The 14,687-nt window shown below is 37.5% G+C and overlaps 1 long non-coding RNA gene across 1 annotated transcript; it reads left to right on the top strand.

Moving 5' to 3' along the window:
• Positions 1 to 8,371: 8,371 nt before the first annotated feature.
• Positions 8,372 to 11,430, top strand: LOC140013983 (uncharacterized). The gene is made up of 3 exons (XR_011820829.1): positions 8,372 to 8,568; positions 10,358 to 10,433; positions 11,104 to 11,430. It is a non-coding gene; the product is annotated as an uncharacterized lncRNA (long non-coding RNA).
• Positions 11,431 to 14,687: the final 3,257 nt, after the last annotated feature.

The raw sequence follows: 14,687 nt of genomic DNA, 5'->3' as shown, positions 1-14,687 counted from the left end.
GGGGAACAAAAAAAAAAAAAGAAAAGAAAAGAAGGAACAACGACGAAAGAAGAAAAAAGAAAAATGCAAGAGAGAGGTCTGGAGGGTGGAAAAAAAAAAGAGAATAGAAGAGAGCGGCTAGGGTTAGAGTAGAAAGGGGTAGAGAGCATAGAGAATCTGGTGGCGGCTGAGTTAAGGGGGCCAGAGGGAAAGAGGTCGAAGGAGGTCTGAAAAAAAAAGAACGCTAGAAAGGCTGGGGAGCTTTGTGAAGGGTGGAATGAGCTCGACGAAAAGGAAAAAACAGAGAGAAAAAACGGCGGATAAAAAAAAAATCTGTGGGGAGCAGAGAATGGCTAGGGTTTCAGGGAGGAAAGAAACGAAACTAAAGAAGAGAAAAGAAAGCTGGCGGCGGAGGGACGAAAAAGGGAGAAGGGGGCTGAGCAAAACAGAGGAAAAAGGGCAACGGTAAAAAACCAGAAGAAATTGAGAGCTTGAGAAGAGGCAAGAAAGGCAGCTTCAGGCGGTGGGGGAAGTAAAAAAAAAATAGAGAGGAAGGCTGGCCGAAGAGCAGAGCAAGGTAGGAGCAAAATGAGAAAAAGCAAAGGAATGGGCTTTGAGCGGCTTCGGGCTGAAACGGATGAAGAGGAAAACAGGACAAGAAAGGCAAAGAAAGTTGGCGGCTAGGAGAAAGGAGTGACGGAAGAAAAGAAAAAGACAGCGAAGGCCAAGAGAGAAAAAAACAGAGGAGGCAACCAGAAAAATAGAGAAAATGGGCGGAGGAAAAGAATAAGAAAGCAAGGGACGGAGGAAGAATCGGAGCCACCACCACCTCGTCGGATTCCACTACTGCCGCCTATGAATCTTCACCGTGAGAGACCACTGTAAGTTATCACCTTCCTTTACATTTTAGTGTTCCTCGAAGCACAGGCCATGAAAGTTTTCAAAGCTTGTCTGCCGCGAGCTGTCAATTCAATTTTCATGGATTTTAGAATATATATGCCTTATGTGTTAAATTGGTTTGAATTACTTGGGATTTCTGATAATTTTGGCTGCTGAGTTATGTCAATTGCGCGAGAAATTGGTGAAATTTTAATGGCCATTTGTTGTTCGATGAAATGCTCCATTGAGAGTTCAGCCTGAAGGATGGACTAATTTCTGTTTTGTATACACTTGGCCAGTCCAAACGAGAGTTGTGGAAAATTTTGATGTGTTTACTTTTTGTGCTTTTCATGTCTTTCTTACCCTTTCTCTGGTATGAATCAGAGTCACATCTTGACATTGTATGAGAATGAGTTTGTGTGAGCTTTTTTTTTTTCCTTTTTTGGGGAGTGGCCAGAGTTAAGCTTTCTGGTATTCTTCATTTGCAAAGAAAGACGGAAATTGAAGCTGACGTTTGATCTGTTTGGAGGAGATGATTGCTTGTTTGGATTTATAATTTCAGTCCCTTTATTCTCCTTGGCTTTGTGGTTTAACCCCAGAGTTTAGAACTTCCTAATTTGACTCCCAAATTTCTATAATTCTGTCGATTGGGTCCTTCTTTGCATTGCATTAGAACCCCTCAAGTCCCCCCTTGTTCTAATATGACCTAGAAAATTGGAAAAAGTGAACTTGTTTCTCCCTTTTAGATTTTAATCATCTTTTAATATGCATGAGTAGTCTTTTAACTAGATTAATTCTTGTTTTTAGGACATAATTGTGACTTAATAATGTTTGTTGATTTTATCATGATTGGGTGCTTGTGAAAAGGTGATTTGGGTTGAGAGGTTATTTTACTTGGGTTTAAGGGAGTGGGTTTGAGTTTATTATTTTGGGTTTTTGGCTTGGGCTAGAGGGTCAAGGCCCATCTGTTTGGTTGGCTAATTTTGGGACAAAATAATATACTAGCCCGCTCCTTTTGCCTTGGACTTTCAGTCGGGTTAGGAAGCCTTCGGCCCAAAGAAAGAAAAGTGGCCCAATGACCTAATGTTCTTAAGAAATCAGAAAATAAATTTGCAGATGGGTCCTTGTACTTTCGAGTATTTTCACTATGGCCCAAGCAATTGAAAAATCCATCGAATTGACCCCTCAAAACTTTTTCCTTGCCTTCCAATTGGGTCCTATTTAGTGAATATGGGTTGTTTAGCTTATTTGAATGCTTTTGTTTAAATCTTCAATTACATGTTTATTTTATTCCTTGAGATTTATTTGTTAATTAAAGTGATGCCTTGACCTTTTCTTTTATTTTGGAGGGTAAATTAGTAATTTCACTCCATTAGGTCCCCAACTCAAAGGAGGTACACTCTATCCCTTATTTTATCTTTATTTGACCCTTATGTGCACTTATGTGTTTTATGTGTGCAATTGCATGATTTTTTTGTTTTTATTTCATTTTCATTCATTTATTTCTTTAGTTATTTAATCTTACTTTAATTTGTGCTCTTATTCTAATGTAATTATTTGAAAGGCATTCCAATGCCGAATTGTAATAGTTAGGGGGTTATTTATTTATTTTTCTTCCCCCTTAGATTGTAGTAGGTCCGCCCCAACTGTAATAGATAGGGCTTTCTTAGACCTTTGCATCTAGATAAGCATGCTTGTGTGCTACGTGCTATGTGAAATTAGGTGCTTTGCATGTCTATTTGCTTTAGCATTATATTTGATTATGTGGATGAATGCAGTTACCATGGCTAGTCCAATGCTAGTCATGGTCTTCCCCTTGAGCCCTCACAATTCCAATGCTTGTGAGAGAGAGTTAGTAAAGGGCTAGTCCAATGCTAGAACCAATAGGGCTGTCCCCCTTTCCGCTAGTGTCATATTTGCATGCTTCACTACAATTTCATTTTCATTTTAGTATTTCTCATTTCTGCATGCTCCCCTAACCTTTCCCCTACACATCTAGGATTGCATTCTCATTTTAGACTAGCTCATTTGCTTGCATAGGCTAGGGAGTTACCCTTTTGGTAAGGAAAATGGACGAGTGTGGCTACACATAGCCTTAGCACGCTTATTTCCTTTCTAACCAAAAGGAAAATTAAAAGTCACGATTTTAGGGTCTCGTCGTACCCGTCTTGCTTTACATTCCTTTAGGGCTCATGCATTTCAAATTATCATTTGCACACTACCACTTTTTACCACTCTCATTTTCTACATATTATCACTTTACACACTACCATTTTACCCACTATCACTTCACACACTCTTACTTTATACATAGTACCACTTTGCACACTATCACTTCACCCTTGCACTTTACACAGCTACTTTGCACATTTACACCTAACACTCGTTTTTACACTCAAAGACATTTTTCTCATACTCTCATTGTTTCTCATTAGTACTCGAGCATTCATTTACATTCAGTCGTGACCTCTTTGAGGATTCACTATTGGCTATCATAATTCATGTGATTAGGACCAATCGAACCTCAAAAGAGATATTTTGCCCCGCTCGAACCAATCATTCGATTTAGGTTTGCATTCATGTTAGACACATCCAAATGCAATACATCTTTTTGGGTAAGAATTAGGAAAATTATCACTAAATCACGCAACTAGCTTAGGCTAGGGTAAAAGGGTGCCTTAGACTTCGTCTTTGCTTTCCCTTTTATCAACCGCGACCCCCGAACTCGTCTCTTTGATTTTCGTAGACTACGAGTCATCTAAAAAGGTTTTACTTCATATTTTCAAAAATTATTTTTTTGGGTGACTTGGTACACCCCAACTCAATACCAAGTGGCGACTCCTACTTTTCTGTTTAAAAACCTTTTTAGATTATCATTTTGGCCAAACCGTCGTATTTAAAAGTCCCATGGCCCTTCCCTTTATTTCTCACATTCACATATTTCACGCACACTACACATCATGATTTCCAAACGACTTTATTTTTCTTTATTTATTTTCAAAGATGGGGTGCGACAGTTGGCGACTCCATTGGGGACTTCCTAAGTGCGTCTGAGCACTTGATTTAGTTATTCTTTTCCTCTTCTACCCTTTTCATGTATTGCATTGGGATGTTTAGGGTTGTATTTTTTCTTTTTTAGGATTTTTTTGCATTTTTGCGCGCATCAACTCACTCATTCACACATTTGCATATGATTGATTTGATGAATGGATGGTTTATTTATTTACTTTTTACTTGTATCGCGCTTGCATCTTGGGGGGGGTAGCTACCCTAGAACCGTCGACCGCATTTGATGGTATTATGATTTCTCCCCTCAAAAGAGAAGCACTTCATACGTACATGCATAATTTTTTAACCTTATTTTTCTTTGTCGTGGGCACCATCCCACATTTCCCTGTAGGATTAGGATCGATTTCCTTAGGTATGCGGATGGTGTGCACTGCGCCCATGGCGATACCTAAGGGATCACTCGAGCCACCAACCGAGGGCCTTGGGATTGATAACCCTTCGCCTCTTTGTCTAAAGGCTTGGGAGCTGGAAATCAGATCGAATCTAGATGCATTAGTGAGCCAAATCTCATGCATTCGTGTTAGAAATACTCTAGGGTAGAGTCGACCTTATTCTGAACTAGAGACACTAGCCACGAGGGGAGGGATCCCACCCCCTTTCCTTATTTATTTTTTTTTGCTTTTTATATCATTTAATTGCCCAACGTGTTATGTGATTATGTGTTGAACTAACGTTTCTTTGTTTTCTTGTCTTTTGCATTCACAAACGCTAAAAAATAAGAGATCTGGCATGATACTCTTTTAGAACCTACCCTCTTAGATATGTTATTGCACGTTTAAATTTCAATGTATTGCATTTGTAGGTTTATAGGCACACGCCATTTTAGGCTTACCCTGGCATACAAAGGGTCCTTTTTGGTCATGATATAATTGCATGTTTTATTGCTTTAATAAACATGCATCCACCTTAGAAGGGAATGCCATTCAGGGAATCCCGTTATAGGAATAAACCACCCTATATCTTGGATATACAATCCAATGAGACTTGCACGTTTGTATATCCTGTACTATCCAAAGGGGTAGTGCACGAGGTAAGGTAGGATCTGATCTTTTCAAAGACGGCAAAGCAATTTTTGCACATTAGAATATGGGTATCTAACAATCATCTTTTGGCCATTCTAAACAAAATTGGTAAAAAATTTCCTTGCGTAAAGGACATTAATTTGAAGAAATTCACAAATGATTCCTCATTGTTGAGACGATAAATATAGAGGCCAAATCTTGATTTTAGGAGGCTCATAGACTAATGCATTACAATGATTATTTGAAACTATCAATGGGTAGATAATTCAATCAATTTTTGAATAAACCATCAATTTCATTCAATCCATTTTGTCAATTCATTCAATTTTAGGACAATCTAACCATTTTTGAATAAATCATTAACTCCATTTCATTCATTTGGCCAATTTACCCATTTTTAGGGCAATCGAGTCGATTTTGAAGAGATCATCAATTTCATCCAATTCAGTTGACCAAGTCTACCTATTTTTAGTGCAATTCGGTCGATTTTAAATAAATCATCAATTTCATCCTATCCATTTGACCCGCTTTTTCCCTTTTAGGGTTTAAGTCTAAGGTTTGCTGAATAAATTAATCGAGACATTGTGATCTCTTTTACACATCATTTTATGTGTTGATCAAAGCAAGCAATCCATTCGGACTTCATCCTCATTTTTAGGGCAAATGTCTCTTCTCACTCCAATTGGTCAAATTTTTCAAATTATTTTTCACTCAATCAGTTGATCGGATTCATCAGGTATTGTATGGTGCTTACCCTAGAGGATTGCATTTTCATGTTAGGCCTACCCTTGGCACAAAGGGCTCTCCTATAGGACATACATACCAATTTTATAGTCTTACTTACTAACTCAGGGTATTTTTTTCTTTTGTTTTTCCCCCTTCCCTGCATTCATAAAAATGCTTTAATAAGGAGAAAATATTTTTCTATGTCTGATAAAATTTGAAAATTACAAGTATTACTTGATTATTGGGCAGGCCTTGCAATGAAAACATGAAGGATTTATCTGGAAGCGTTAGACTAAAGCCTCTAAGAGATTTCATAATTGTTTTTCAAAGAAAATTCTATATATTTGACTTGTTAATACTGTCCCGCCCCATTTTTTTAATAAAGAAAAATAAAAGACGAGTTTAGAAAAATGGCTTTTGATTCAATTTTTGATTTAAAAAAGAAAATGAAAAACATGGGTCTAAATGGGAGTTGAAAATGCGACGATTTGACCCAAAATATAGTTTAACAAGGATTTTTTGAATGAAAAATGGAGTCGCCACTTGGTATAGATTTAAGGTGTACCAAGTCACCTAAAAATGAATTTTTAAAGAAAAAAAGTAGAAAAACCCTTTTTAAACGACTTCAAGCCTACGAAAATCAGAGAAAAAGATTCGGGAGTCACATTTGAAGAAAGAGAAGACAAGGATAAGAATCCAAGGCACCTTTTCAACCTAACCAAGGCTAGTTGCGCGATTTAGTCAAAGATTTTCTTATTTTTACCCTTAAGATTTATCACATTTGGATGTACTTTATGAATGCATACCCTAGACCTAGAAGGGTATCGGGGGGTCGAAATGTATTTTCAAAACTTACTTGGTGCCAATCACATTAATTGTGACGCCCAATAAAGACTCTTCGAAGAAGTCACGAATAATGCAAGTCATAAGACTCGAAAGAAAGGAAAAGTAAAGAAAATAATAATATACAAATGTGTATGACCTAAAGGAATGCATCATAATGGGTGCGGGGGACTTATACTCGTGACTTTCAATGTTTTCTTTAATAGAGGGAATACGAGCGTGCTAAGGTTAGAGAAGCCAAACTCGTCCATATCCCATATCCAAGGGGTTTTTCCTAGTCTAACCAAGCAAATGTACTAACCTAGGTCTAATGCTTAGATGAAATGCAAGTCTAATGTCATGTTTCATACAAAGGGGTAAGTAATATATATATAAGGGAAAATATGGGGGAAGGGATATACGTATAAGAAGGGATGTCATGCAAAAAATGATAAAAGACCCTAAAAAGTGAAAATATGCGTGAGATGAAGTGATTTTATCACACAATCATGATCTAACGTGCGGATGGTTCCTAAGGGTCTAGCGTTGGACTAGCCCTTAACTAACGTTCTTTCACAAGCATTGGACTTGTAAGAGCTCGAAGGGAAGACCATGACTAGCATTGGACTAGCCACGGTAACGTTCATTCCATCCACATAATCAGATATAATACTAAAAGCAAATAGGCATGCAAAACACATAGTTTCACATAGCACGTAACACATAAGCATGCTTGTCTAGATGCAGAATCCTAGGGAAAGCGATTAAACACGTAGGCATATAGGCACACACAAGCACATAGCACACAAGTCTTATCTATTACAAAAAGTGTGAAGACCCGAAAAATTTCTTATTTTTTTTCGAATATTAATGGTTTCATTAAGTATTTATCCACCTGTTTTCCCCAAATAATTTATTACGACCATTTTAAATCCATTCGTATGGAATAATGTCTTCATTGTGTTTTTAAAATGTCCCGTTAACAACTTCAATTTTCGGAAGGATTGTTTAAGTGCGAGATAATGAACACGAGTGTTTTGAGGTGATATTATATTCGAGAGCATGATTATCCTGGGGAAATTAAGAACGGACAATAGCAGATTAAGAAAAGTTAATCGAGAATTAAAGGTGAATAAGTTCTAAGTGAGCATATACTACTCACGCGTGGATAGTTTTCCAAAAGATGCATGGATACAAATTTATTGGAGATTTGAGGAGTTAATACTCGACTCATGTGAGGACTCGTAAAAAACTATTATTTTATTTAAACCTAATTTATGGCTTAATAAATGATTTAATTGGATTTTTGCCACGAGGAATATTTTCTAGTCTTATTAGACCTAAATACAAGGTAATATAACTTCGTTATATTTTTAAAATGATTCGTTTCAAAAATTAATTTCCTAGAGCGCGTTTAGTAAAAATAGTGAATAGTGCTTGGAGATTTTAACCGCGTAGGAGCACAGTGAACTTGGAATATTGGAGACTTGTACTACGGTCCTCAAATAGGTAATATTATGAATAAATACTCAAGTGATAGTTAGTAGTGCAATCGTTATAAGAATTTCTCGGCAGTTTCGCGTTATAACGTTAAAATTGACGGTACGCGTTTTCACACACGCGATTTTGTTTGAGGGACTTTAGACCCTTATTTCGGGACAATTAAGAGTGAATAATATTTACATGAATATAAGTGCATTAGAGGTTTAGTGCACTAGTGAAACAAATGCGAGAGAAATCGAGCCGTAACCGCACCAAACGCACCCTAGTGAGAGTTGACTTTGGGGAGGATTTTGCACCACACCTTGTGTCTTCCTTAAGAAGCTAAATTTGGACCAAACACTCTCTCTCTTAGTCTCTCTCTTGGCCGAATTCTCTGCAGCAAAAACACAACACAAAGTTGCCATTTTCATCTTCAATTCTTGCACAAAACCTTCATAGATTCACACCAAATTTGAACTACACTTAGCTTGTTGCTTGGAGAGTTCATCTAGCTAGCAAAAGGAGGAGATTTTCACGGTTTCTTGGAGCATCTTGAGGACCGAAATTTCTGGTTTGGAGCAACAAGGAGGTATAACCTCATCCTACACCTTAAGCTTGGTTTATGATGGTAGAAATGCATCCTTAAGCTATTGCATGTGTATGGGTATCTTGATATTGTTGGAAAAATTGAAAAGTGGGCTCTATGGATTCCCACACTTGGGTTGTTGCTGATTTGATGATTGATGGTGGTTATATTGTTGGTTTAGTGGTTAAAATGATGGATTAGTGGTGGGTAATTGATAGAAACTTCATTGGGTGCAAGAAGCAAAAATTTCCAAAAATACCCCTGTTTTGTTCGGCCACTATAAGGCCAATTTTTGGTGAATTATTGGCATGAACCTGATGTTTATATGTTATATTAGATGTGTGAAAAATTTCATTGAAAAATAATAAGGTTTGGTTGGGCAAATGAATTTTTTTGGGGAAACTAGCAAATCTGGAAACTGTTCACGTATGGCTCAGACCAGCGGTGGTGTTTTGGCTATAACTCTGTCCTCGGATGTCGAAATCATGTGCCGTCGGTGGCGTTTGAAACTAGACATCCCAGGCTTTAATTTGAGATAAAATGTACATTCTGATTCTTTGTGAGTGAGCCGAACCAAACGTTTTAAGATCACTGTCCTGTTTCTCGGAACTGCTGGAATGGTCTGTAGAGGCAGCAACTTGAGGCTCAATTTCGAGCTGGTTGCTTGCCAAATTTTGAAACGATTTCTTCTGTGAACTTTTAGTCCTATGAATGTATTTTCCAACGCCATAAACCATGCTCAATTCTGAGTTAAATTGAATGCGTTGTGACCAAAATAAGAAGACTGCCCTGTTTTGGAAAAACGTAACATTTGGACTGGTTTTGGACAAAAACCGTGAGTGATCTTATTAATTGAAATTTCGATGCTAAACCATTACCAAAGGTATCATGGTTGTATCTTAGACCTTTATTTCACAAATGAACCATGGTTGGATAGCTTTCTTGGTTAAACGATTTGAATTTGGGAAATGAAAGTCAAAAGGCAGATTGCCTTAGAAATTTTCTGAAACTTTGGATGATTAGTTAACTACCTTCCCGAGGGTATTTTTCCCTGAATTTTAACAGAGAGATACCTTCCATATAGTATTGAAATACTGCCAATTTTGGTGTCAATCCAAGTTCGTTTCGATACCTAATTAAATTTCTAGAGTTGGAGGTTCAAATCTGGAAAATTCTTCTCCAGTCTTGAATTTTCCCCAACTTTGAGCTACCGTATCTCGGTACTCAAAACTCCGATTCTTGATCCGCTTGCTTTTCTATACACCTCACTTGCAACTCTAATTGGGTTACAAATTTCAGAGGCCGGTTTGCAACGTGTAAATCGTGCCGAATTTTCAAAGTTGGCCGAAATCCAACTTAATGCTGCCTTGAAACCAAGTCTGCACCTTCAAGCCCATTTTTGAGCACTTTCCACTTCGATTCATGGAAAAGTGTCTTCTAGGAACTTATAGTACCTTCTAAGAGGTTTCCAACGGTATAAAGTTTTCCAATTTTTGACTTGTACCGAGTGAGTTACGATTTTTCAAAGATTCATGATAAAGCTGAAAATTTTCCAATTTCAAAGAAATAGAGTTTTTCAAGAACTCTTTACACTTTTGATATTATCTAAACGTTTTGCCCACGATTTTCATGATAAAAACTCAACTAATATTATACTTCATAAAACGCAAGTTGAACCTCGATTTACGAGTAATTGAGGTTCATTTTTGTGAAATATTCCTTAGATCGTACTAATGTACAATCTTACTTGATAATTGAGATACTTGAGTAATTATCCACCATTAACTGCCAGGCACACAAGGAGACCTTCAAGAGGATCTCACCATGGACACTTGAACTCCAGCGAATAATCTTTATTAAATTGCTCGGTGAGTGTCAAGTGTGTGAATCTTTGATACTTGCTTAATTGTGGTAATTATTAGAGATTTTAAAAATAAGGGCGGGTGTGTACTTTATCGCATCCGTTCTGATTTCAAATGAATGAATGAAATGTATTGAATGAATGAATGAAATGCAATGCTATGTAATGGTTACATATGTCGTTGGAGTGAACCTCCTCGACTTCCAAATGAATGGGGGACGCCCAAACTCATAGGCCGACCTTGAACTCGAGCCGGCAATGGGCTTGGTCGGGAACTTGGGCGAGCCATGAGATTATAAGCTCGACCTAATAAGAGGTCCTGCTTGGCATACTCGTAGAGTATCGCCTTATAACAGACTTGTGGGCCCTTGGGGTGTACGGTGGACGGAGGGAAGTAAGTGGTGATCTACGGAAATGGAAATACCGACCCGGTTGACAGGAGGGTCAATGCGGGAAGGTATACGAATGACATCGGCAGAGCGAGTGGAACTTAGCTCCTGAGAGCTACTATATCCTTGAATTGTTTCTGATTATTTTTCCTGCTCAAATGGTACTTTATTGAAATATCACGGTTTTATTTAATAAAGTTGAGATTGCTATTTGAACAATGTGCTTGCATGTGTGTCCTTGGCCTCACGAGCGTTTTGCTCACCCTGTAGATTTGTTTTCCTTAACAGGACTGGAAATGGAGTTAACGCGGAGAAATCTCCTTTTGGATATATTTTGTTTTAGGGTTTCAGGTGTATTTTGGCTTGACCCCTTTATGATTGTACTTTGGAAGTTTAATGTATCATTCGGATATCTGTGATGTATATTTTGAAATTTAAGTTGTATTATGAACGCACGTCGTGCGGGTGGCAAGCTGATAGGTACCTTGTGATGTAACCATGAGAACTGTCACAGTTGGCATCAGAGCCATAGGCTGACAGGTTGGGTAATGGATGGATATTGTTAAGCATGAACGTTTCCGCACTATATGTATTCGTATTAATTTGATTTTGGTATCTAGTATCGCTTTAAGGTTGAATGTTTATTGCTTGAGTCCTAGCGAGAGCTAGGCAGGCGTTCCGCGGATACCCTTTGGTGCGCCTTAGGGAGAAGTGGGGGCGTCACAAAAAGGGATGCCTATTAAAATCTAAAGGGGGAAGACTTAGAAATGTAAATCCTAACTATTACATTAGCTAGCTAAGACATGTCTTCAAGAGAGGCGTTAAAACCTAGCTATTACAAATTGGGGTTCAAATGCCCTCAAATGACTTGCCAATTAAAGAAGGCGAAATAAAAAGAAAGCGAAACAGGCAATTAAACATTAATAAAATGAAAAGCGAATTAAAGCATGCATATTCACACAAAACATGTAGGAGCACGTAGGAGAAATAAAATCAAGGAGATAGAGGTTACCTCCCTTGCAATGGTAATGAAATGAAGGAAATATTAGTTTCAAAATAATAAAAGGGTCAAAGCACCAATTAAATAGTAAAGTATAAACAAAATCACCAAATCCCTCCCAATTATAACTTAAATGAAATCAAATAATGCATAATTTCCAGGAAAAGTAAATTATTGATCAAATTTCTAAAAATAGAAAAACTACCAAGGACCCAATTGCAAATATTAACCAATCACTCAAGCCCAATTAACACATTTTGGGAAATTCACGGGTCCAAGAGCAAAGAAGGGGTCAAGTAATGGCTCAAATTGCAATTATTCTAGGACCAAATTGCAAGATACTAGAATATAATTGGGCCTTTGTAACATGAGGAGAAACGTGTGGGGTTGGAATGCAAATTTTGAAAGATTTGCATGCATGCAATCAAAGCTTTCGGCCGTATGAAGCTATTTTTGCTTCTACCATTTCTGTTGCGAGCTCATAGCTTGTAGCAACCCAGAAAAATGGCCAAAGTTTTAAACAAAGCCCATGATGATCATGCAAACAAGGTAAGGAAACCCAGCTTTTGGGCTGTTACAGGGCAAAGGAAAATCGGCAAAACATGTGAAACGAAATGCAGCTTTTTCATGCAAAGTTATGAAGTAGCTTTCTGCAATAAAGCTTGCATGTTTTCTGTAACCATTCTAATGTCGTTTCTGCTCTTTCCAGCCTAGCTACATTCATGCACCCCAACTCAAACAAATTCTAGTTTATTCGTTCAACTACCAACCATAGGAGCATGGAACTAAGGAGAGGTAAAAGGGAAAAACAACTCAACTAAATGATATAAAAAAATTCTGAACTACTCCAACCCAAAACCAAAGCATGAAACGAACGAAAGAATGAAACACAAGACCTGTGGTTTTTTTTTAAAAAAAAAAACTGATAGACTTTATAAATGAGTTCCCCATCAAAAGATTCAAAACACAAACTTTAAGTACAATGCCCAAAAAATGTACAGAAAACGTGGAACGAACAAGGAAGCTTCAAAACTTCTAATTCTTTTCAAAATTCTGATCAAGGAAAAATATTCTAACACAACAAGCATACTCACACCCACATATTGAACTTTGAAGTGAAAGGAAAGGGATAGGCTGTGCACATTCAGAATGGAATTACACCTAGTGCTACTGTCAATGAGCATAAAAAACTTTCGTTACAACAACCCAAAAGATCGATATTTTCCGTGTCAAGATTACGGCAACAAGTCGAAAACTACAAGCGTGTTGCAGCAGAAATTATTCTTCGCTTTCCAAACATATTCAAAGTGCGACTAAATATGAAAAATGCAGGAAAGATGTAAAGAAAGGGATCCACGGCAAGCATGCACATGGTACTCCGTCAAATAACCAGCAATCCAAACACTTCAAACAACTAAAACAAATTCCAGCAACCAATGAGAGACAAAACTGTCCATGCTGCTGCAATAAACTGAGAACCTCGAGCTTGTTGCAACAGCGGATTCTTATACACAAACTTCAACCCAAGATAATCTGATCCCAGGAAACAAGATCATCAAACAAGGCTATACAAAAAGTAAACCGGTAAACTACGAAAAGGGATCATCTTTGGCCTATGAAATGCACGAAAACGTAAGGAAATAGCAGAAATAAACTATCTCTCTCGACCCTTGGCTATACTCCTGGATTCACACATGGTAGCAAACATGACAGGTCATGCAAATCTGATAACAGGGAGAAAAGATCTACGCTTTGCTGGGCTTATTTATCATAAACATCAGCCATAAACACCACACAAAAGCATCTTAAATTCGTTATAAACCCATCACCGAGGAGCCCAAACTACTGTCCCTAACAATCCCAGGTCAAAACCCCATGCGTTCCTCAATCATAAACCAAAACAGGAAGAACAGAAAAAAATCCAAACTTGGCATGAGTTCTAGACTGATATACCTCGGTGATGATCTGCCGGCGCTGATGGAGGGCTAAAATGGTGACAGACGTGAAGATCAGTAGTCCCAACGACCCCCTGTTCTTCTCCTCATTCTTTTCTTCCCTAGCTTTTCCTACTCAGTCGTCAATAGGCTCTCTCTCTTAGCTGTCGACCAGATCCTTTTCTATGGCCATCATCCCTTTTGTTTTCTGATCAACTCTCCCTCTAGCTCTCCTTCCTTTGCTGGTTTTTCTTTCTTCCTTCACACACAACACTCCCTCTCGCTCCCTCTTATTCCCCTAGCCATCAAAACTCTCTCCTGTTTCTTTCTTTTGCCGTCCAAAACCTCCCCCTTTTTATAACAAACAAAAACACTAAACCCTCCTCTCAAGGGTTCTGATGGAAGCTAAGTCATTAGCTTTGTGGATCATCCGATGGTGAACAAAAACAAGGAGTTGCGGTGCCTTCCTGATCTTTTTTCCGTTTCTCATTTTCTGCTTGAAATGTTATATGAAGAAATGGGCGCGGATCCTGTGTAGCTCGGGTGCATGAGCTTGTTTTTTTTTTTTTAGTGATGATTTTCCTTTTTCTTTTCTTTTTTTTAATTAAATAACAACGAACTTAAATCTAAAATAACTAAAGCATATTTTTGTGAATGATTTTCTTTTTTTTCGATAAATTCTATGCTAAAATGACTTAAAAATAAAAATAAAAATAAAAGACTAAAAGTAAATAAAAACTAACATAAAAAATAAAAATAATAGTAAATAAAACTATACTAAAATTTTGGTGTTTATAAATACATTTTTGTTCCAAAAGAAAAGGAGACAAAAAGCGTATATATGTGGAGCTCTTTAGAAGTTTTTCTTTTCTCATTTGTATTATAATTGAACGAGAAATTTTGTTTTAAACTTTTTCAACAATAAAGTTTTTGGACAA

This window comes from Coffea arabica, chromosome 9c (genome assembly GCF_036785885.1).
Source record: "Coffea arabica cultivar ET-39 chromosome 9c, Coffea Arabica ET-39 HiFi, whole genome shotgun sequence".
In the NCBI taxonomy this organism is placed as follows: Eukaryota; Viridiplantae; Streptophyta; class Magnoliopsida; order Gentianales; family Rubiaceae; genus Coffea; species Coffea arabica.
Note: the sequence above shows the minus strand (reverse complement) of the source record. Positions and strands in the feature narration are given on the sequence as shown.